The sequence below is a fragment of the Phyllobates terribilis genome, unplaced genomic scaffold, assembly GCF_046119375.1.
Source record: "Phyllobates terribilis strain yellow unplaced genomic scaffold, ASM4611937v1 Scaffold_1352__1_contigs__length_313120, whole genome shotgun sequence".
Taxonomy (NCBI): domain Eukaryota; kingdom Metazoa; phylum Chordata; class Amphibia; order Anura; family Dendrobatidae; genus Phyllobates; species Phyllobates terribilis.
The window spans coordinates 187,400-210,879 of NW_027364112.1; the positions used below are offsets into that span (position 1 = coordinate 187,400).

Below are 23,480 nucleotides of genomic sequence, written 5' to 3' on the forward strand. Positions count from 1 at the left end.
GCTGTCCGGTGCCCACACTGAGAGCCCTGCAGCCGGGAGGAAATTAACTTTATTCCTCTCTTCAGCCTCGGGCTTTCAGTCATACTGGTGCGGCCGGTGTAGCTTCCGTCATAGTGAGTGGTGGCTGAAACCACGCCCTGGCACTGACTGACAGCCGGCTCAACATTAGAGCTCAGGTTTAGAGCTGGCTGTCAAACAGTGCCGGGGCGCAGCTACAGCCATCGCTCATTATGCACTGAGCAGCGACTGAAGCTGCACTAGCCATACCCCTATGGTTGAAAGCCTGAGGCTGCTGCAAAGAATAAAGGTAATTCCCTTCTGGCAGCGGGGCTCTCAGTGCGTGAACCAGGCAGCTTTAGAACGCTATTAACCTGCAGATTAACCTCATATCTGCAGGTTAATAGCTTTTTTTACATGACTGTTTCCCCTTAAAATATAAAAAGTTTGGTATTGTAATCATACTGACTGGGAGAATCATATTACCAAGTAAATTTTGCTGCAGAATGACTTCTGTAAAAACAATCCCCAAAAAACAGTGAAGAAATTGCATTTTTGTCACCATTTCACCCCACTTGGATTTGTTTTCCCATTTAACAGAACATTATATGGTAAAAAGTTGTCATTAAAAACTACAACTCATCCAGTTTTTTGATCTTACAGTTTCCCTTTAACCCCTTAACGATGAATGATGAACATAGCACTTCATGAGCAAGTGTCAGTTCCCGCATCATGACGAGCTATGTCCATCATGAATTTAAGCGGTCACTGTGTGAAATCAAACAGTGACTGCTCCATGCAGACAGCTTCCACTGACAGAAATGCAGGGACCCATTTCATTGATCCCGCTCTCTGATTGCTGTTAGAGAAATTGCACAACAAATTATATAGCCCATTTTCTCCTGTTACCCTTGTGAAAATGCAAAATTTGGGGCTAAATCGAAATTTTTGTGGGAAAAAGTTCAATTTTAATTTTTTTCCTTGCACATTGCTTTAATTCCTGTGAAGCACCTGCAGGGTTAATAAACTTATTGAACGTGGCTTTGAGCACTTTGAGGGGTGCAGTTTTTAAAATGGTGTCACGTTTGGGTCATTTGTCATATAGACCCCTCATAGTCACTTCAGATCTGATGCGCTCCCTACAAAAAAATAGTTTTGTAAATTTTGTTTGAAAATTGAGAAATTGCTGGTCAACTTTTAACCCTTCTAAATTCCTAACAATAAAAAAATGGTGTTTCAAAAATGATGCTGTATGGAGGCCCATGACAGGTGCATTATATTATATGGAGGACCAGGGCAAGTGCATTATATTGTATAGAGGAAAATGGGGGTTCATTATATTGTATGGAGAACCATGGGGGGTGCATTATATTGTATGGAGGACCATGGGGGTGCATTATATTTTATGGTAGACCATGGGGGGTGCATTATATTGTATGGAAGACCATGGGGAGTGCATTATATTCTATGAAGGACCATGGGGGTGCATTATAATGTATGGAGGACTATGGGGAATGCATTATACTATATGGAGGATTATGGGGGGTGCATTATGCTATATGGAGGATCATGGGGCGCATTATACTATATAGAGGATTAAGGGGGTGCATTATCATAGAATGGTAGAGTTGGAAGGGACCTCCTGGGTCATCTGGTCCAACCCCCTGCTCAAAGCAGGATTCACTAAATCATCTCAGACAGATGTCTGTCCAGCCTCTGTTTGAAGACGTCCATTGAAGGGGAACTCACCACCTCTTGTATCAGCCTGTTCCACTCATTAATCAAACTAACTGTCAAAAAGTTTTTTCTAATATCTAATCTGTGTCTCCTCCCATTTAGTTTCATCCCATTGCTTCCAGTCTTTCCTTGTGCAAATGAGAATAAAGATGATCCTTCTACAATGTGACAGCCCTTGAGATATTTGTAGACAGCTATTAAGTCTCCTCTCAGTCTTCTTTTTTGCAAGCTAAACATTCCCAAATCCTGCAACCGTTCCTCATAGGACATGGTTTGCAGACCAGTCACCATTCTGGTCGCTCTTCTCTGAACTTGCTCCAGTTTGTCTATGTCTTTTTTAAAATGTGGTGCCCAAAACTGTACACAGTATTCCAGATGAGGTCTGACCAAAGAGGAGTAAAGACCGATAATGACTTCACGTGATCTAGACTGTATGCTTCTGTTAATACATCCCACTATATGGAGGATTATGAGGGGTCGCATTACATTATATGGAAGACTATGTGGGGGACCATTTTAATATTTGGAGGGCTATGTGGGGGGCCATTATACTGTATGCAAGAAAGTATACAGCATGAAGGTTTGCATGGGGTCCATCATACTGTGTGGAGGGCTGTGTGGGGGCCATTATACTGTTTACTGTTTGGAGGGCCATTATATAGTATGGGGCAATTAAGCTGTATGTAGACCCATTATCCTGCATGGAGGGCTGTGTGAGGGCCACAGTTGGGGGATTATACTGTGTTAGGGTCACCATACTTTACCTTAGGAATTGAGGTGGGGTACAGTTGAGTCATTATACTGTGCATGTGGAGGCTAATGTGGAGGAATTCACTGTGGGGGTATCATATTGTGTTTGGTGGGCACTTTTGTTGGCATTATACTTTATGGGGGCACTGAAAGAGGAATCTAAGACTGCAGCAGGAGGAAAATGACTATACAAAGGCTGAAAAGTTGTGAGATATGGTCTTCTGTGACGCTGACAATTATTTTTTTTTTGGGAGGGTGGACCCAATTAGAATTTCTGCTATGGGGCCCCATGATTTCTATGTACGCCCCTGGCTATTGCTAAAGCTCGGCTTTTTACCTGAGAACCATTGCAGACAGCTATTGGCTTGTCTACAGTAAACAGAGGAGAGAGACCGAGCATGCATGTCCAGCAGCACTAAGCACATTAACTGCGCCTGCACATTGATATACACTTTGAACACAAGAGGGTGCCATACTATATATTTAAATGAAGAAAATGACTGCATAATTGATGTTTATAACAACATGTAAATGCATATAACTCCTATTAACTATTTTTTTTCTAACATGAGATACCTACATAAGAGATATGAACACCTGTAGGGGAAAATGTAAATTTGCAACAAAGTATATATAAAGTAAAACACCTTTATAAATCAAATGTGTTTATCATATACATCACTGTATTATATAGAGTTTATAACAAAACGGGAAATTTTTAAAATGTTTTCATCCACCATTGAAGCTCGAGCAGGCATTAAAATATGTGTATCTGATACAATGACAGTAAGTGATGGTGGTACATATAATCCTTTACTTGTTCCATCAATAAACAGAGGTCCAATGAAATGTAAAACAGGGCCGAATGGAGTTTTCACTTTCCAGTATGAGCAAAAAGTGTCCCAGACCACAGAATATTTTTCATTGTTCGAGCTAAAAACCCATATATATTCTCCTTTTTGGAACCCAAATGACTTCGGGGAGAATCTGATGTAAATGCATGGTTAATTCTTTCCCATATCAACTTCATTGGCCAACATGCCTCATCAAATGCCGCCATCTGTACGAAATCCATCTCTGTATTGATTTCTGATGTCTTCTTTCTGTAATGTCTTCAGAAGTGTTAAATTGGTATTGATAATAAAGCATGTCTGGAATTAAAAAAAAAAAATTCATGATGAAAGACGCAATCCAGCTACTATACCCCTCACCAAGTTTATCACACTCTGCAATTCTTTTATATAAAATTTACTCAGTTTCCTGCAGTTAAGCCCCATCTTTGCTTCTCTTTAGCCTCGGATTTCACAAAGAAGTTTTTCTTGTATACTTTGCTATCAGTACCATGATGCATCAGCACAGCATCACATGAGCATCCACAGCCAGGATCATCTGAGCCTCTAGGAAGGACATGGTAATTATCCTCCACTCTGCATTCCCTAGATAGGTTAACATAAGTAAACAGTCAGAGCTGTTTAGTCATCATCAGTAGCTGTGATATGAACTCATGTGCCTGCTTTATGAGACTGTGCTGTAATGAAGATTGTTGCTGTAATATCCCTGAACTGCACTGGCCGTGCTTAAGATTAAATCCCACTGTTAAACTGTTGAAAAAGACTCTTGTCAGATGTGTCTGGTCAGCAACTGAATCTATCATGTGCCTGAGAGAAGCTGCAGCCTATGGTCATCCTGAGTAACAGTTCCTCCAGGATTCCAATGAATTTATGAAACCCGTCTCGCCCTATCTGAACCTAGCGGTGTGCGTGTAACATTGGTGGCCCATATGGGGAGGACTGAGCGGGGATTAATGTCTAGAGGGAGAAGAGGAAAAATGTCTGGAAAAATACAGCAGCACAGCACCTCAACTTAACTCTGCTACACCACTTAAAGGGGACCATCCCTAAAGAAAACTCACTAGCAGCAATGGATGTTGAAATACAAATAGACAGAATTAGTGAGCGGTTTCTTCAGTTAACCTGCGAAGAATTAAGAACAGTAGCATATAAAGATGTCAGAAGAACAGATTTCTAAAGCACACAACCGCAGGCAACTGTTAGCTGCCATTAATGCAAAAATGGATGAGCTGGGGGAGAAAGAAGCTGAAGACGTCATGGGGACATGCCTCCAGGAGCTAACACAGTTTCTAACCAGGTTGAAGTTGGAGGATGGAGGGACGGCACCAATTACCAAAAGCGGGAATCTCTGTCCGCAGACTGAACTACGGGAATTGAAAGAACAACTCAAAACCCTAACAACAGCCCTGCAGGAATCGACCAAAATCTCTTAACGGGTGACAGACTCAGACAGAACCTTTAACCTGCTCGGGTTAGATAAATCAGGAAGACAGTCCTCTCTAACACCACAAATCACCATAAGTAAAGAATTCAAGATCCTGGGAAAGATTGGAGAGTGTGAACAGAAAGAGAAACTGTCTTATATGAACTTGTTTCACCAGATTGATGCAGGCTTACAGAAAGGCTACCAGCCAGATGAAATCGTTGAGGGGGTGGTGAAGTGATCAGCCCAGGAATGAACCTCTGTAGTATGCTAGAAATGAAGAGTCAATTGACCTTGCAACAACTGAAGATGATTTTAAAAGGGCACTATAAAGAAGAGAGTACTTCAGAATTGTTCCACCGACTCATTAACCTCTCACAGAAAAATAATGAATCACCCCAAAGTTTCTTGTGCAGAGAAATTGAACTGAAGGATAGACTGTTGTTTGCATCCAGAGATGTAGAAGCGGACGAGAGGTTTGATGCTGGACTAGTCCAGAAGAAGTTCTTGAGATCATTGGGAACAGGGTTAATCAGTACATACATCAAGTCGCAGCTGAAACAGTACCTAGAAGATCCTGGCATTCTGGACAAAATCCTAATTGAACAAATGAATGAGGCAGCTAGTTTGGAGTCAGAGAGCGAACAAAAGATAAAGAAAGGCTCTGCTCCTAAATCAAAAAATATCACAGTAAAAGACAAATTCCTTACCAACACCAGGTCAGATTACATGGAGGGGGTGGCTGTGTAGTATTATACGTGCACACGCACACCGATGGAGCTTGCATATTTTTAATGTTTAATGTTAGGACTCGCAAGTATGGGGACCCTTGATGCTGGGTTGCGAGCTTGCGTATTTTGGTCAAAATATCGACCCTTACCTCATGTGGTGTATTTATCTTATACACTATTTTTCATCTTTTTTACACATTTTTGTGCAGGATGCAGCCAGGCCTCTTTAGTGTTGGCTGGGTAAATTGGGGCGTCTGTCCTGTGGGGGTGCACGTATATAGTGCTGGGCAGCCCCCCTGATCTAATAGTATGGGCGTCATCAATAGGCTGCAAGCCAGACACTGTGCATCACACATATCTGAGTGATTGGTGCCCTATGCAAACTCCATCGGTGTGCATGTATAATACTACACAGTCACCCCCTCCATGAATTGGTAGGTTAGTGAGTGGCTGTCTGCCTCAGTATTTTGCACATGTGCTGCCCCGGCCTTTATCATGGAGGCTTGCTGCATCCTGCAATGCCTTGGTAATCAGACCTGGTGTTGATAAGGCATTATCTTATACTGTGATGTTTTTTTAAATTAGCTTCTAAATCACCAAAATGAGTCAGCTGAGGTTGGAGACCCCCAGTGGCCAGTCTGAAGATAATCATGGAGACCCTCCAGTGCCACCTCCGAGAGGGAACCTTAAAGCACCAACAAAAGAGAGGACCGCCAGCGCTGACTGGGAAGAAGTAATAGGAGAACTGCGAGCTGAGTTGATTGAGATGAAAAAGTTGATTCATTCCAGAACAGAACCTGCATCCCTCAGACCCAGGAGTGGGTTCCAAAACAGAAGATACCCGGCTTGTGAAGCGTGCCGTTCATCAAATCAGAGTACGGTATGTGTACACTGACTAAGATGTGGTGAGGAAGGACATTATGCCAAGGAATGCCAATGGTCATGGTCTTTTGGGTTAAAAGACAGGAGGTTGCCAGAGAGGGGCGACTGGTAACCACGACACAGAGGAGGTCCCAGAAGCAAATCCAAATCTCACCAAACCCCAGAACGGCATATGAGCTAAAGAAGCTGCGTCAATACTATCCCCAAGTGTGTTTCCGTCTACAACAGCTGCAAGAGAGACAGGGGCATCAGTTACTTAATGCCCAGTGTGGAGGTCAAATGATGAACTCCTGGGAGGAGGATTCCTCGGTCAGTAAAGATAGCATCATCGGCCTAATCAGCGAAAGATGCTTTATATAGTGCCAGCTAGATGGACTCCTGATAACAGCACTGTGGGACACAGGAGCCCAAGCGAGCCTTTTAAATGAAGAATGGAGAAGGCGCTACCTGCCACATACGTGCCTTCAAACTCTTAGGACCAGTGGAACTCCACGGCAAAGCAGTCAACCTGACCGAAGTCCCTTTCATAGGCTGGGTGGAAGTGACTTTCCAACTGAGGGCCACGAACAACAGCAACACCATTGAGCTTTTGGTACCTTTTCTCGTGACCAGTGATCAGAACGTGGAAGAGGATCCTATCCTGGGTTATAATGTAATCAGTGAGGTCATCATGAAACACAAGTCAGTGACGCTGGTGGTGGATGCAACTGTCACATTGCTTGCCATACCCAATGTCGTGGTGGAAAATGTGATTCATAGAGTAAAGAAAGCACAGAATACAATGAACCTAAAAGAAGTCAAGGTAGGCTGGCGCCCAAACATCATTCCTGCAAACCAAATGGTGGGGGTGAGGTGTGGAGTCCAGGTAGAACTGGTAAGAAAAGTTCAGAAAAGACTGTTCATGCCAAAAGACTCATCAGAACTTCCGGAAGGCCTAGTTCAAGGTGAGACTGTGCTTACCATTCCTACTGGTGGGTTTACTCGAGTGAAAGTACCGGTGATGAATACTACGAAACAAGGGATCCAAAGACTGTGTTGGGTCACATTGAAACCGTTAAAACTGTATATTCAGCCAGTGTGAGACCCGCCCACGGGTCTACCATGAATTCAGTCTCCCCACCAAGGAACAGGAGTTGACCAGGGGAGGAAATTGCACGACCCACCTCGGGGTCCTGGGATCCCCCAGTACCCCTAGAACACTTGTGTGCTGAAGATAGAGCGGTAGCAAAACAGATGCTGAGAGAAGAGTGTCATGCATTCTCCAAAGATGACTCTGATATAGGCGGTATCCCGTTGGTGCAGTTGGAAATCAATTTGAAAGACATGACCCCAGTAACCAGAAGTTACATGTCTGTGCCAAAACCATTACACCGTGAAGTGAAAGAGTATTTACAAGATCTAATCAACAGAGTTTGGGTCCAAAAGTAAAAGCCGTCTTATTCCTCTCCTATTCTTTGTGTTAGGAAGAAGGACGGTACGTTGAGACTCTGCTGTGATTACCGGGAACTAAACCGAAAGTCAGTACCTGATCAGCACCCGATACCACAGATTCAAGATATGCTGGATAACCTATCAGGAAGTACCTGGTTCTCTGTCCTCGATCAGGGTAAAGCATACCATCAAGGGTTTGTTGAAGAGTCCAGTAGACCTTTGACAGCATTCATCACACCATGCGGGATATACGAGTGGATCTGCATACCGTTTGGGCTCAGTTCAGCTCCAGAAAAATTCCAGAGGAGCATGGAGACATATTTAGAAGGATTGAGGGATAATATCTTCCAGCTGTACTTGGATGACAATGTGGTACACAGAAAAACTTTCTGGGAGCATGTTGAACACGTGAGGACCGTATTACAACGATATCAAGTCAACAATATGGAGTTAAGTTGACCCCCAAAGAAGTGTGAACTGTTCAAAAGGCAAGTCCGATTTCTAGGGAAAATTGTGTCCGGAGAAGAATATACCATAGACCCAGCAGAAATCGCTCTGGTACCGGCCTTAAAAGACAAGCGGCCCTCAACTGTCGGGGAGTTGAGGTAGATATTATTATTCCCCTCCTACTGTCGTACTTACGTTCGGAACTTCTCCAGGATTGCCGCCCCACTATACCTCCTCTTGGTGGGGGGGGGGCGACAGAGTCAACAACACCCACGGAGAAAAAGAAGAATGCGGGTAGAACTGGGCTTAAAAGAAGCAACGCCGTTTCATCCCAAAAGCCCATTCTCTGGACAGCAGACCACCAGGAGGTATTGGAAGAACTAGTAGACTACCTGGTAAAACCACCCATCTTGGGATATCCTGATTTCAACTTACCGTTTGTTCTTCATTGTGACGTTTCTCAAGTTGGACTGGGAGCTGCCCTGTATCAGCATCAAGATAGAAAATTGAGAGTCATCGCTTAAGGTTCTAGAACGTTGACAGACGCCGAGAAGAATTACCATCTACATTCCGGAAAATTGAAGTTCCTGGAGTTGAAATGGACTATCTGTGAACCATTTAGAGATTATCTCTACTACAGCAAAGAGTTTGAGGTATACACTGACAACAACCCTTTGACCTATGTCCTCACTACAGCCAAACTGAATGCAACAGGTCAGAGATGAGTCGCTGAACTAGCTGACTTCAATTTCAGCATCAAGTACAGGCCAGGAAAATGCAAGGCGGATGCTGACAGATTGTGGAAAATCCCACTAGAGCCTGATCAGTTCATGCAAGAAAGCTCAGAGGAAGTCAGTTTGGAAGCAATTGAGAGCACTGCCCAAGCAGTACAAGCTTATCAAAAGGACAACACACCATTGTGGTGTCCGTTGACGGTGGAAACCACCATAAAAGCGAGAGAACAAGATTACCCCCTGTCTATTCAACGACTACCAAAAGGAAAAATCCATAGAGCACAACGGGAAGATCAGATAAATGGTAGAATACTACTTTATGTGGACCAAAATTGGTTTCCAAGTAAATGGGAGAGAGATAATGAGTCACCAGCAGTATCTGTTTTAGTTAAAGAATGGATGAAGCTCTACCTCAGTGAAGACGGTATCCTGTATCGTAAAGGAGGTCAAAACCGGCAGTTGGTACTACCCAGAGTATTTCGTAGATTGGTCTTAAAAGAACTCCATGAAAACATGGGACACCTGGGAGTGGAAAGGACAACAAACTTGATCCGTGAACGTTTCTTCTGGCCGTACATGCAGTGAGATATTGAGAGATACGTGACCAGGGAGTGTGGGGGTCTGAAAGATAAACGTCCCAACACATCAACCCGGGCACCTATGGGCAACATCCAAACTACGTATCCGTTTGAGATGGTCTCAATAGACTTTCTACATCTCGAGACGTGCAAGGGTGGTGACGAATACATCTTGGTGGTGATGGACCATTTTACTTGATTTGCTCAAGCATATGTCACCACCAATAAAGCGGGTCGAACAGCAGCAGAGAAGATCTTCAATGATTTTGCTTTGAGGTTTGGGTTCCCTACGAGGTTACACCATGACCAAGGAAGAGAATTTGAGAACCAGATCTTTGCCAAGATAGGAAAGTACTGTAGGATTCAGAGATCCCACATAATGCCCTATCACCCAGAGGGTAATGGACAAGTGAAACGTTTTAGTAGGACATTATTGTCGATGTTGCGCACTTTAACAGCTGACGAGAAGAAAGACTGGAAGAGTTCTCTGTCAAAAGTGGTACATGCCTATAACTGTACAAAGAGCAATGCAATGGGTTACTCACCCTTCTTTCTATTGTACGGTCAATCGCCAAGACTGTCAATCGACATCATGTTCGATACTCCAGTATCAGAGACTTACAGAACATATCCAGAGTTTGTTCGGAAATGGAAGGAACGGATGGCAGAGGGATACAACATAGCGTCCAAAGTGGTTACGCAAGGACAGAGCAAGAGCAAGGAGTACTATGACTGAAAATGTTATGGAGCAGAATTGGCACTGGGAAGCCGTGTGCTAGTCAAGAACAAAAGGCGGTCCGGGAAAACTTTGTTTGTACTGGGAAGACAAGGTGTATGTGGTCGTAAGGAGGAAAGCCGATGACAGTCCAGTGTATGAAATCCGATTGGAAACCAGAATAGTCCATCGGAATTTACTACTACCCTGTGATTATCTCCCACCACAACAAAACTTTCCAGAAGTAGAACAACATCGTCCGAGATCGACTAAGGGACCACCACAGACTGAAGCTCCGAAGATGGATAGTGATCTTGAAAGTTCACATGAAGAAGAACACACCGTTGTATTTCTCGGACCGGCAAGGAGAGGGATGTACCATCCTCAGGAGAGTGAAGTAAGTCCCCAGGCTCCAGAGTTTGTACCAAGGAGTACAGATATAGTCCAATTCAGATTTGATGATCTAACACCGTTCACTGAAGAGACCGATCGACACTTAGGAGTAGCAGAATTACCAGACCAGGTGGAAACGAACGATTCAAGAGAAGTACAGTAACTTACAGAGGCAGTTCCAAGATCATTTGAGGAAGTTCGAGAAATGAGTGTGGCAGAAGAAACTCCTGCAACCGAGGAACCCGTGGTATCTGAGGAACAACCTACCAGGAGGATGTCGACTCGAGAAGTGAGGAGGCCTGTGATGCTGACATATGAGACACTCGGTGAACCGAGTCAAGTGCCAAGGACTGTCCATTGGAAACAGGTATTTCTGCCTACGGACCAGGTAAGCTCACTTGAGTGGTATTCACCACCGAGAGACATTATGGACAATGTTACCTGGTGGAAAGACTTGTTTTGGCCTAGTGAGAGAGAGAGCTGGTTGAAGACGTATGAAAACCTCCAGCGGAAGAGATGCTGATTGTTTTAATTGTGTATTTCTTTCAGGAGTTCTACAAGCAAAAGGTCGTAAGAACAGGTTGTTATTGATGTTTGTAAATTTTATGCCAATATGACAATGCCAATTTGTATATAAAGTTATTCAACTTTTAGCACTGTCTCAGAATTGGTCAGCTTGACCAATTAAAACGAATATCGAGAACGACATTAAAAAAGAAGGGAAAGTGTGACATGCAGAAATAGTGCTGTTGCTTCAAAAGGATCCAGCAACTATAAGAGTTAACACAGTCACAAGAGACAGGGAGTGGTTAGCAGAGCCCCAGGGGGATTGTGGGGAACTTGTTTACTATTCTGGCTGCAGCCAAAGGGAGAAGTGGTATGTGATCTGTATCTCACAGAAGTGCAGGAAAGAGAACAGGATTCAAGTCTAGGGTGAAACTCAACACAGGTCAGATACCTTGCACTGTTAGTTCAGGAAATCTACCATCGGGCAGGAAGATAAGGAATGGAAGGAATTGTGTCACAGAGATCATCTTCCTCATCAAACCCTCCCCCCTCCATCTCCATGCAGAATAAAGAATGTTGTGTACTAGTGAGTCCTTGTGAAGGAAAAGCCTGCTGTTTACGTATAGAAGTGTGCTGCCAAGAGATCTAATTTGTGCTGAATTATGCTACTGAAGAGACTGAGGTTCCTGTGCCTGCTTTATGAGACTGTGCTGTAATGAAGATTGTTGCTGTAATATCCCTGAACTGCACTGGCCATGCTTCAGATTAAATTCCACTGTTAAACTGTTGAACAAGACTCTTGTCAGATGTGTCTGGTCAGCAACTGAATCTATCATGTGCCTGAGAGAAGCTGCAGCCTATGGTTGCCCTGAGTAACGGTTCCCCCAAGATTCCAATGAATTTATGAAACCCGTCTCGCCCTATTTGAACCTAGTGTCGTGCGTGTAACAAAAGCCTAGTTTTGTTGGTTGGCTCTGTCAGGCACTGTAGTAAGGGCACTAGCAGCAGCTATCTCAGTCATAGCAAATTTAAAGATGTGAATAATGTGTGGGAGCATTGAGCTCAGGACCTTTTTCATACTGACTCCGGGATAGTGATGATTTTGTAAAGGTGTCAGTTGTGTCAGCCAGACCTGGAGATTATCTGTGAACGAATGCATGGTCAGCAAGGCTACAGCATGTTAGAGAGGTGGTAGCTAGAGAGAGCCCCCTTAGGCTGCGTGCCCACGATGCCCACAATGTTTTTTAAGCACTTCCGTAGCAGCAATTCCGCCGTGGAAACGCTTAAAAAACGCTTGGTAGAAGGTCTGCAATGTTCCCCAATGATAATCCGCATTTGCTGAGCACATGCTGGGAAATTTCCGCTGCAGATTATCATTGCGGAAAAATCCGCAGCACTACCATTAATTTTGCGGAATCGCGGCGTTTTAGCCACCATTGACTTGTATTGGACCGCATAACATCCGCATGACTACATGTGCACATGCGGATATTATGCGGTTCAATGCGCAGATGGTACCTGTGTCTGGAGAAGAGGAGACTCCCTTTCAGTCCCGGGTACCATACTACCTGTAGTTAAAAAAGAATTAAAATAAAAAATAAACATATACTCACCTTCTGATGGCCCCCGGTCTCCTTCTCCGGTGTCTTCGGCTGCTCGCGGTGGTAAAAGGACCTTCCATGATGTCATTTAGTCATGTGACCTGTCACATGACTAAATGACGTCATGGAAGGTCCTTTTACACCACCGCGAGCCGCTGAAGACACCGGACGCAACGGAGAAGGAGATCAGGGGCCAGGTGAGTATATGTTTTTTTTTTATTTTTCACCATTTGTATTCTTTTTTTTACTATTGATGCTGCATTTGCAGTATCGTAACTTGGTCACACTATATAAATCCATGCCGTTTGCATGGATTTATAGTGTGACCAAGTTGTCAAGCACTTTTCCAAGTGATGCTAAAATCGCTTAGAAAAGTGCTTCACAACTCGCATGCGAAATCGCATGTTAAAAAAGCTTCACTTACGCTTCTACCTGGCAGAAAAAACGCATGTAAAATCCGCATGCGTTTTTTCTGCCAGAGAGATGCAGAAACGCTCAGGAAAAATCCACAGCATTTCTGCATCATGGGCACATAGCCTTACACTGTTTCACAAGAGTGCAACTAGGGTGCAGTGGTCACAGCGAAACACATGAGCCATGTGGCCCTATATCAGGAAGGTGGAGGTGATGTTATCAGTGTGGGATGATGTTGACAACAGACGCATGCTCAGTAGAGGAGGAACTAGCCCAGACCCTGAAAAGGACATCACTGACGGCTCTTAATTCAGGGAAAGGACAGGCGCTACTGCAATGACGGCAGCCTCTGCTCCCTGATGATGGTTTGTTTGTAAATCCCAGTATGCACTTGGGGTTCTCAAACGAAGCAACGTGAAACAGGAAGAAGATAAAAAAAAAAATAAAAAAAAGGAGTCAGATAGTCTAGTGAACAATAGGGATTTTTTAAGTAATGTATATTAGAAAAGAGATTAGGTAATGACATTAACCCCTTCACGACCTATGACGTTAATGTACTTCAAAGGTCATGTCCCTGACTTTAATGCAGGCTCATATGCCGAGCTCGGATTTTTCACAGCAGATAATGGCTGATTTAAGCCCAGATTCGGTTGGTCAAGACCCAAACCCCAGTCTTCACCAGTCAAGATGCCGCAGGTCAAGCACCGAAGATCAGACGGTGGTCATTGGATGAAGCAGGACGTCTGCCGTGCTGACGAGAAGACCCAAGTGAACCAGGCCTTTAATTCAAGCGTAGACGAACGGTACGCTCTGCACTTCAGAAACGAACGAGGGTGGCCAGTGTGAAGAACCCACTAAGTGACTCACATATGAGGCACTTGTGGCTTAGCGGAAAGTACCGGTGTCCCCCGTTAGTGCCAGTATAACAATCAAAGGCGCTTGAAGCGCATATTACAGCTACAAGCCTGGCGCTGGCAGTGACGCTCTTTGAGCTAAAGACATTAATAGTCGTTTAACTGTGAAATGAGACTGCACGCAGATAGAACATAGAGTAAGATATTGCATTTATTACACTGCTTTTATTGTCATTACTGCTAAGATTGTGTTAGTTGTCTCCATATACCTGCATCACCATGTGTTCCTATAGTTAAACGTTCTTTCTGTGGTAGGAAAATAAATAGCTTTGGTTAACTATCCCTGCATCCTCACTATCTGCATCATTACATCTAGATCATTTCACCCGATAAATGAGCATTTAGCTTGTTTATTGTGTGTGATTGGCTGCCTCTTTAGAAGGGACTGAAAGCTGTATTTTAGGTGTAAATGCAGCTTTCAGTCCCCCATACATAAGTCTAAAGTCGGTCGACGCATTCATATCAATAAGTATGCCTTACACTCTAATATGTGTGGTGCCCCTGAGGGTTCAGTCGCCACAGAGGTACTGCATCTCACCCAGAGGTGTGGTATCTCACTCTCAGGTAAGGAAGGAGTACAGCCCGGGACCCTAACACCTGCATCCAACACATCCACTTCAGTAGGGCAGGGCGAGATTGCTCCTACGGGAGTGCACAGTCCCTGGCTGGAGTGGTGGGGAACCTAGCGAGGGGGAACCATGTAGTGGGTGTGAGTGGAGGACGTAGATCAGGGGAGCACTGGTGAGGGAGTGATATAAAAGAGGGAACCATCTTAGAAAGACAAGCCAGTCAGAGGAGGAGAGTGTGTGGAGCAGAGGCTCTGCAGGAGCTCTGCTTCGGAGGCGGGCCTAGTGAGAGGCCCAGGACTGAGAGAGGAGAGGGAGCAGGAGAAAGGCTCCAGGAACAGAAGGGATCCCAGGGGTACGGGCAGTGCTGGAGGCCACCCGTACGCCCGAATCTGCCAGGCGGTGGAGGGATCGAGCCGCAGAGGGGACCGACCCCTAAACTAGTGGAGAACTACAAGGCTCAGCTAGGGACCGGAGGCTGCTGTACTTGCAAGGTGCAGTGGCCACATCCGCAACTATGTCGCCGAAAAGGTGGCCACAGAGGGTCCAGGGGACAGCAGGTCGCCCGACAAGACCCGAGGCTACCGGATTGGGACACTGGTTGCGAGGCACAGGGCAGGAGGGCGAGAGCCAGCGCAGGAAGACGACTGAGGAAGGCACATAGAAAGGGGTCCTGTCAGACACTCTTGAATCACCTGAGGGATTGCTGAACCCCTGCCTGGTGAACGCAGCACGATGTGGGAGGTTGTAGTCCGGACCCTGTAACCGGAGGAACTTATCAACTGTAAGTAAACTCGGAAGACTGCACCCCACTGTCTCTGTGATTATTGCTGCGCCATCAACCCCTGCACTACAACGCCCAGCATAACCTATAACATCTACACTGCCCTGGAGCTGAGTTCTACCTGTGGAGAGCTACACCATCCCTGCTGCACTCACATCAGCTCCAGAGGACCTGCTCCGCAGCAGCGGCTCCCTTAGCCGCATACCACAGGTGGCGTCACGTACTTTATACAATCACTATAAATCCCCAATCAATAACCCTTTTTATTGACCGCCCTGGGTCACGGACCGGGTCACTGCCACTGTAACATCCCCCAGCATCTACCAGCCCGGCACCGGGTACCCCACGGCCCAGTGGGAGCGTCATATGTATGTGTGGCGCCCCTGCGGGTTCAGTCGCCACAGAGGTACTGCATCTCACCCAGAGGTGTGGTATCTCACTCTCAGGTAAGGAAGGAGTACAGCCCGGAATCCTAACACCTGCATTCAACACTACACTACTACAGACCAGCAGGAGGGGCAAAATGCGCTGCTCCTCTGCTGAGCCCTGTCCCTGGCTGGAGTTGGGGGAACCAAAGTAGGGGGAACCATGTAGTGGGTGTGGGTAGAGGAAGCAGTTCAGGGGAGCACAGTAAGGAGCAATATGAAAGAGAGGGTGGAACATTCTAGAGTGAGTGAAGTTCTGAGGGGGTTGAGTCAGAGAGAGAGTCAGAGCAGGAGCTCTGCTCAGGAGGAGGGCCTAGTGAGGAGGCCCAGGAGAAGGAGAAGAGGAAGGAACGGGAGCAGAGGGAAGGCTCCAGGAGTGAAGAAAGGATCCCAGGGGTATGAGCAGTGCTGGAGGCCACCCGTACACCCAAATCTACCAGGCGGTGGAGAGAGCGGGTCGCAGAGGGGACCGGCCCCTAACTAGTGAGAATTGCAATATTCAACTAGGTAACCGGAGGGTGCAGCATTTCAAGTGCTGCAGCCAAAAGCCACATCTATTTCACCGAAAAGGTGGCCATAGAGGACCCAGGGGACAGAGAAAACGTCACCCGACAAGGTCCGCGGTCACTGGATTGCGACACTGGGTGTGAGGTGTAGGAAGACAGCCAGAAGGAACACACAGAAGGGGGTCCTGTTATGTACTCAGGAGGTACCTGAGGGTTTGCTGTACCCCTCCCTGAGTAAGCACAGGACAACGTGGGAAGTTATGATCTGCAGTTGTAACCAGGAGCAAAGTGAGAACTGTGAGTAAATCCGGAAGACGGCACCCCACTGTCTCTGCGACTTATTACTGCGCCATCATTCCCTGCACTACACTTCACAGCAAAAGTGTTTAGGGGTGATAAAGTAAGAATTTTTTTGTTTGTCAGTTAAACTCATTGATGGTGATGTGTGTCGGGGCTCTTTAAATCACTGTAAGCAATAGCAGACACTTGTGCTAATTAGTTTGGCAGGTGTGTCCAATGAAAGGCAAGACTACTTAAGAAGGCTGTCCCACATTATTAAGCAGCCTACATTTTCTGCCAAAATGGGAAAGAAAAAGGATGTGTCGGCTGCTGAGAAGCAACAAATTGTGGAGCGTTTAGGTCAAGGCATGACTACAATCAACATTGCCAAGACACTTCATCGTGATCATCTCACAATCAAGAAGTATGTAGCTGATTCACAGTACACACGTGTGCGTGCTGATAAGGGAAAATTGAGGACTTTCCTACAGGCAATTACGTCAGGTTAAAAGAGCAGTGGCAAAAAAGCCTTGTCATAGCAGTAGACAAGTTTTTGAAGCAGCTGGTGCCTCCAACGTCCCCCGAACAACAAGATGCAGGGTCCTTCAGAGGTTTGCAGCTGTGCGTAAGCCAACCTGTCGACCTCCTCTATCCACTGCACACAAGCAGAAACGGCTCCAGTGGGCCAAACAATATATGAAGACTGACTTCAAAACTGTTTTGTTCACCGATGAGTGCTGTGCAACGCTCAATGGTCCAGATGGATGGAGTGGAGGAGGAGGATGGCTGGTTGATGGACACCCCATGCAAATACGGCTATGGCGCCAACAAGGAGGAGGTGGAGTAATGTTTTGCGCGGGAATCATGGGAAGAGAGATTGTCGGCCCCTTTAGGATCCCTGAAGGGGTAAAGATGAACTCCATAATGTATGTTGAGTTTCTCAAACAGCATTTCCTGCCATGGTTCAAGAAGAAGAACCGTGCATTCCGCAGCAAGATCATTTTCATGCATGATAATGCCCCGTCTCATGCTGCACATAACACATCTGCATCTCTGGCTGCTATGGGCATAAAAGGGGACAAACTTATGGTGTGGCCCCCATGCTCCCCTGACCTCAACCCCATTGAGAACCTCTGGAGCATCATCAAAAGGAGTGTCTATGATGGCGGGAGGCAGTTCACATCTAAGCAACAGCTCTGGGAGGGTATTCTGTCCTCATACAAAACAATTGAAGCAGAAACCAGCCAAAACCTGACAAATTCAATGGACGAGAGAGTTCAAAAGCTCCTTTCGAACAAGGGGTCCTATGTGCAAATGTAACATCACCTAGAATAAAGTTTTGAGTTGAAAACTGTTTGATTTCAGTTTGTAATAACCTGCTAATGCTTATAATTTCAAAAATGACCATTTTTTTGTTCTTTATTAAAATGAAAAGGTTGAAAACGCTGCTGTGCATAATAATTTGGAACATGCATTTTGAGTGCAGTTTGAGTGTTTTATTTTTTTTTAAATATACTGTTATCATAGGCAGTTTGTACAAAAACCTTTCAATTGTACTCTAATAGTTATTTGACTGGAAAATTACAATGACTGCAATTCATATAGGTAATTTGGGAAAATCTGAGAAAATATTATTTGCATAATAATTTGGAACACAGTGTACAACATCACCATTTCCTACCCTGGAGCTAAGCTCTGCCTGTGGAGAGCTGAACCAACTCTGCTGCACTAACATCAGCTCCAGAGGACCTGCTCCGCAGCGGCGGCTCCCTTTAGCCACATACCACAGGTGGCGTCACGAACATTATATAAAAACTATAAATCCCCTGTAAATATCCCCTTTTATTGACCACCCTGGGTCACGGACCAGGTCACCGCCACTATGACATCTCCCCTAGCAACGACCAGCCCGGCACCAAGTACCCCAGGGCCCATGTGGCGCGTCATATTGGCGCGCCAATCAACTGGTCAGGGAAGATATTATTTGGGCATATACAATTTTGGACTGCCGATCACTTCATTCTCTCTGAGATAAGCTGCTGACAGAGATGTTTGTCAGTTTCTCTCATAGAGAACACAGGAGCACTCGGCCAAGTGAGCGCTTCCGTGTATGGGAGAGACGGCCAAGATGGTTGTCGGCCAAATGATCAACTGAAGCATCATTTGGCCAACAATTCGGTCACAGTTATCAGATTCTAAATAATATTATCAGTAGGTCACACCAAAGGCTAAGCCTGTCCTGTTAACCCTTTCATGACATGCGCCGTACATATACGGCGCATGACGTGTCTTCGCCTTAGATGCAGGCTCCGACGATGAGCCCGCACCTTTCCGGGGACTTGACAGCGGATCTGATCAGCTGTCATGTGCTCCTAACAGCCGTGGGTGGAATCGCGATTCTCTCGTGATTATTAACATGTTAAATGCCGCTGTCAATCTCTGACAGCGGCATTTAAGACGGCTCCGCTGGAAGAGCGTCACAAGACCCGCCCATCGGCGCCCATGTCACATGACTGCGCATCGTCGATGGGTTGGCATGACAACCCGGTGTCTGCAGGAGACCCCTACAGTTGTCATTGCAGGGATGCAAGTGAACATTTTTGCTACATACAGCGCTATGTGTAGCACAGGCGATCGGATGATTGCAGCTTCTAGTCTCCCCAAGGTTTACCCCAAAATGGTATCAATAAAAACATCAGCTCGGTGAGCAAAAAATAAGCCCTCACCCAGCCCCAGAAGCCGAAAAATGGAGACGCTACGGGTCTCAGAAAATGGTGACTTTTTTTTTTTTTTTTAACAAACTTTAGATTTTTTTACCATTTAAATAAAAAAAAAAAAACTATACATGTTTAGTATCTACAAACTCATAATGACCTGGAGAATCATAAAGGCAGGTCAGTTTCAGCATTTAGTGAGCATGGTAAAAGAAAAACCCAGAAAACAACTGTGGAATTTAATTTTTTTTGCAATTTCACCACACTTGGAATTTTTTCCTGTTTTCCAGTACAACCAATGGTGTCGTTCAAAAGTACAACTTGTCCCGCAAAAACAAGCCCTTACACGGCCATATTGACAGAAAATGTAAAAAGTTATGGCTCTGGTAAGAAGAGGAGTAAAAAACAAAAGTGCAAAAACAGAAAAGGGTCGCACCATGAAGGGGTTAAATAGGGAATATGACCTATTTATTCTACCTATTTCTCTACTCCCACATGGGTGACTAGCCGTCTTTGCCTCTCCTGAATTCCTACGCTGGCTAAGTGATAGCAATATGCCAATTTGACCATGATACTTGATTTCTCCCCAATATGATGACAAAATAGATGTCACATCTACAATCCAGGGGAGTAACTATAGGTGCAGGGGTTGCAATAGCACGCGGGCCCTGGAGCCGAGGGGCCTCAAAGGTCCCTTTGGCCCATGTGAAAAGACCATTACTATTGAAGATTTGCAATAACTAGGGGCCCCGTTGGAGCTTTTGCATCAGGGCCCATGAGCTTCAAGTTATGCCACAGCGAGAATCATTCTGACCCATGTTCACAACACATTCAAAGCCATGTAAATCTGCAATAACATATCCAGCAAATAATCATTATCACACAATAAGTGCAACATAACGCATGCAATATCTCCCATGGGGAAAAGAACAACGGCCCCTGCAGCCTAAAAAATCCCTAGTATGTAATATACAGTGAGCCCCAAGTATAACAATGTGTGCAGAAAATAAGAAGAGCAATAGTTTGTAGATATAATGGAAGTAGGAAGCGTAATACTAATTATGAACCTATCCTAGTGATGCAGTTAGTATTATTTAGACGATATGAATCATGACGAGGGTTTATATAAATTGGGCAAAAAATAAACATTTAAGTCTCTTCTACATGTTTGATGCCTACCTGCTATATCATTTCTTCAGTGTCTGCTGCTTTTGACCTTTGATTTCTTAGGAAAAACTTATGGTCAGTGACCTCCTGTGTAATCAGTGGCTCCGTCCCTCCTTTCAGTACTGCAGCTCTGTGAACTCGGATTGGAACAGAGCCCTAAAAGATACAGTTACCAGAGTTCATAAATCCATACCCAAACCAGACTCTCTCTTAAAGAAGTTGTCCACTACTTGGACAACTCCTTCACCCCCACGCTTGGCCCCAATAAAATAAAAAAGCTTATACTCACCTATACTCAGGCGTTTTAATTTTATTATGGCCAAACATTTAGATCAAGAAGGGGTTGTCCAACAACCCCTTTAATGCAGACTCCTGACCACAATCCTCTGTAATACAAACCCCAGACTTCCTTTTGAAATAATGCCTAATCAGACTCCCCTCATGCTGTGGCACCCTGCTGTTCACAGGTACCACAGGACCCAGGGTGCATGGATGGACTTCTCCACAAGAGGCCCTCATTACATACAAACACCTCCACCCTTCCACCTCACACCACCAGAGGGAGCCTGTTAGGGATATATATATGGAGGGTGGAGCCAGGCAGCTCAGTCAGTGAGAAGTTCAGTCAGAGTCAGAGAGCGTGCTGACGCTGAGAGCAGCGAAGACGCAGCGCGTCTGCTGCTAAGTTCTGAGGGCCCCGAGTGTGGCCGACGGCAGAGAGGAGAAAGGAGAGAGGAGTTGAGGGGGCAGAGGAGCTTCATAGGCTCACCCCGATATACAAACCGGACACCAGGTCCGCGCCTACAGGGTCCCTTTATACCCAGTAGGGTTCACCGGCATTCCAGGACTACAAGTCCCTCGACGACCTGAAGCTAGACCCATTACAGGATCAGGTACCACGAAGGCCCCAGCTTTACCAGGGATAGTGGTTGCCAGCAGAAGGTCCTACTACCGAGCGACAGGTGAAGGAACAACACGACACATAAGCTAGGCCCAGTTGCAGGCTGGCCAGGAGCATACAGAGAGGCAGACACGGACCAGGAGGCCTTATACCCACTCACTGGGGAGAAGTTCTGAAGTGCACCCATCCTACTGAGTACCCTGGACCGTACCTGACATCCGCACCAGTAAAGGTATTGAAGCGAATCCCCTGACTCTGTCAGTTACTTCTGCTGCGCCATCCGCCTGCACTACAAGTCCCAGCATCACCACCATCAAACTCCACACGGCCCCGGGGGCCGCTCCACCTCAGCTGCCATCCCATCACCCCCCGGAGGTCTGCAGCAGCGCTGGTAATCCTTACCAGGTACCACAGGTGGCGTCACAAACTATTTATTATATTTTTCCTATCCAAGTTACAAATCCCCCTTTTTGGTTGACCACTCTGGGCCACGGACCGGGCCAGCCACCGTGATATCCCCCACCAGCATCCACAGGCCCGGATGCCGAGTACCCCATTGCCCCGGGGGCGCGTCAATGCCTCATTCAGACGACAGTGTTTCACGTACGGGTTATATCCGCGGTGTTCACCCACCCATTATAATCTATGGATCAGATCACATAGCCTTGTTGTTTTCCAGACTGTGTGTGTGTGAGACCCGCAGCAAATTTTAACCATTTTTGAGCCATTAAAGATAAATCTTTTTATTCAAAAACTGTTAAGAAATGTTTCATGATAAATTCCACCAATTCTATTTTTACCACAGACAGGGAACTCCAAGCAATCCAGGCATTAGAAAATCTCTTGCTGGGGCAGGCGAAGTATACAAGGGTAAGTTTCCCTCTACCATTAGTAAGGAAGGCCAGGGAGCCCCATAGGGCGTATAGGCCACATGACAAGATAGGAGGGTGGGAGTGAAGGAGTTAAAATTTTGAATAAGGGATTAGGAGTAGTGTGGGGAGTTTTGATTGGAGGGGAAGAGGTGGGGGGAGGAGCAAGAGATGATATAAGGAAGGGCAGGGGTCAGTTACCTCCTCTTGCTTCCTGGATCGCAGCTGAAGCAGACCAGACCCTGCAGTGGAGCCATGGCAGATCTTGTGGCCTTGCTGGACCTAGCGCGGCCTGTCTCAGCAATCCATGGGGCAGACTTGGTGCAGCAGCAGCTGCGGGTGACCTGTGCACAGTCGTCGGCTGCAGAAGAAGCTTCAGGGAGGCCTGCAGCGGTCACGGCCGCCGGAGCGTTACTCACCAGCAGGTGAGGTTCGGAGCAGGAGAAGCTCCAGGAGCCCCCTCGGGGACCTCTGCAGCCAGGGGAGCAGCGCGTGCCTGAGGCTCCTTCTCCGATCCCCAGGAGGAATCCTCGCCGGAGCCGCAGCCTACCAGAAGTGGGCGTGCCTGCGCTGCGGCCCTCTTCCGGTTTGCGGCCTAAAAGGCCCCCGAGCAGCGCGGCGGTGACCCCCGGTGACAAGCCAGCCGTGGGTTATACCTGGCAAGATGGCGGGATGAGGAGTCCTCCCACGGTCTGCGGATGAGGGCGGGACCAGCGTCCAGTGTACTGCGGGGGAGGAGTTGCTGTCTGCAGCGGTGGCCCCGATGTCATGCTGGGGTCGACCCCGGCGGGGGAGGGAGCGTGAAGGGCCTTCCCACAGTCGGCAGGGAGGAGCACGGCTTGCAGGGCGGAGGTGCAGCAGAGCCATGAGGAACACTGGCGCAGCAGCAGGTGGTCAAGAAAGGGGACGGATGAGAGATGAGCGGCCCTCCTGCAGGCGGCAGGGTGGGTCTGTGGATGGGAGGATCTGGGGTCCAGGAGTGCCACGGGAGATTGCGGGGGCAGGCTGTCCTGCGGGGCCCTTTTAAGATCATCGGGCAGGAAGCGGCCGGCAGATGTGCGGGACCTTAGGGAGCTATCTTTGGATCCGGAGCGGCAGCGTCGTCAGGCAGCTCCTTCTGCGCCTTTATCAAGACCTGACAACGTTGAAAACATGGAGAAAAGC

General features: G+C 46.4%; 1 long non-coding RNA gene across 1 annotated transcript; it reads right to left on the bottom strand.

The window, feature by feature from the left end:
- Positions 1-2,955: 2,955 nt before the first annotated feature.
- On the bottom strand, positions 2,956-22,600 carry LOC141244082 (uncharacterized). Its single transcript, XR_012308064.1, has 3 exons — positions 22,518-22,600; positions 20,559-20,702; positions 2,956-3,635 (listed from the first exon to the last, which is right to left on the bottom strand). It is a non-coding gene; the product is annotated as an uncharacterized lncRNA (long non-coding RNA).
- Between the last annotated feature and the right edge of the window lie 880 nt (positions 22,601-23,480).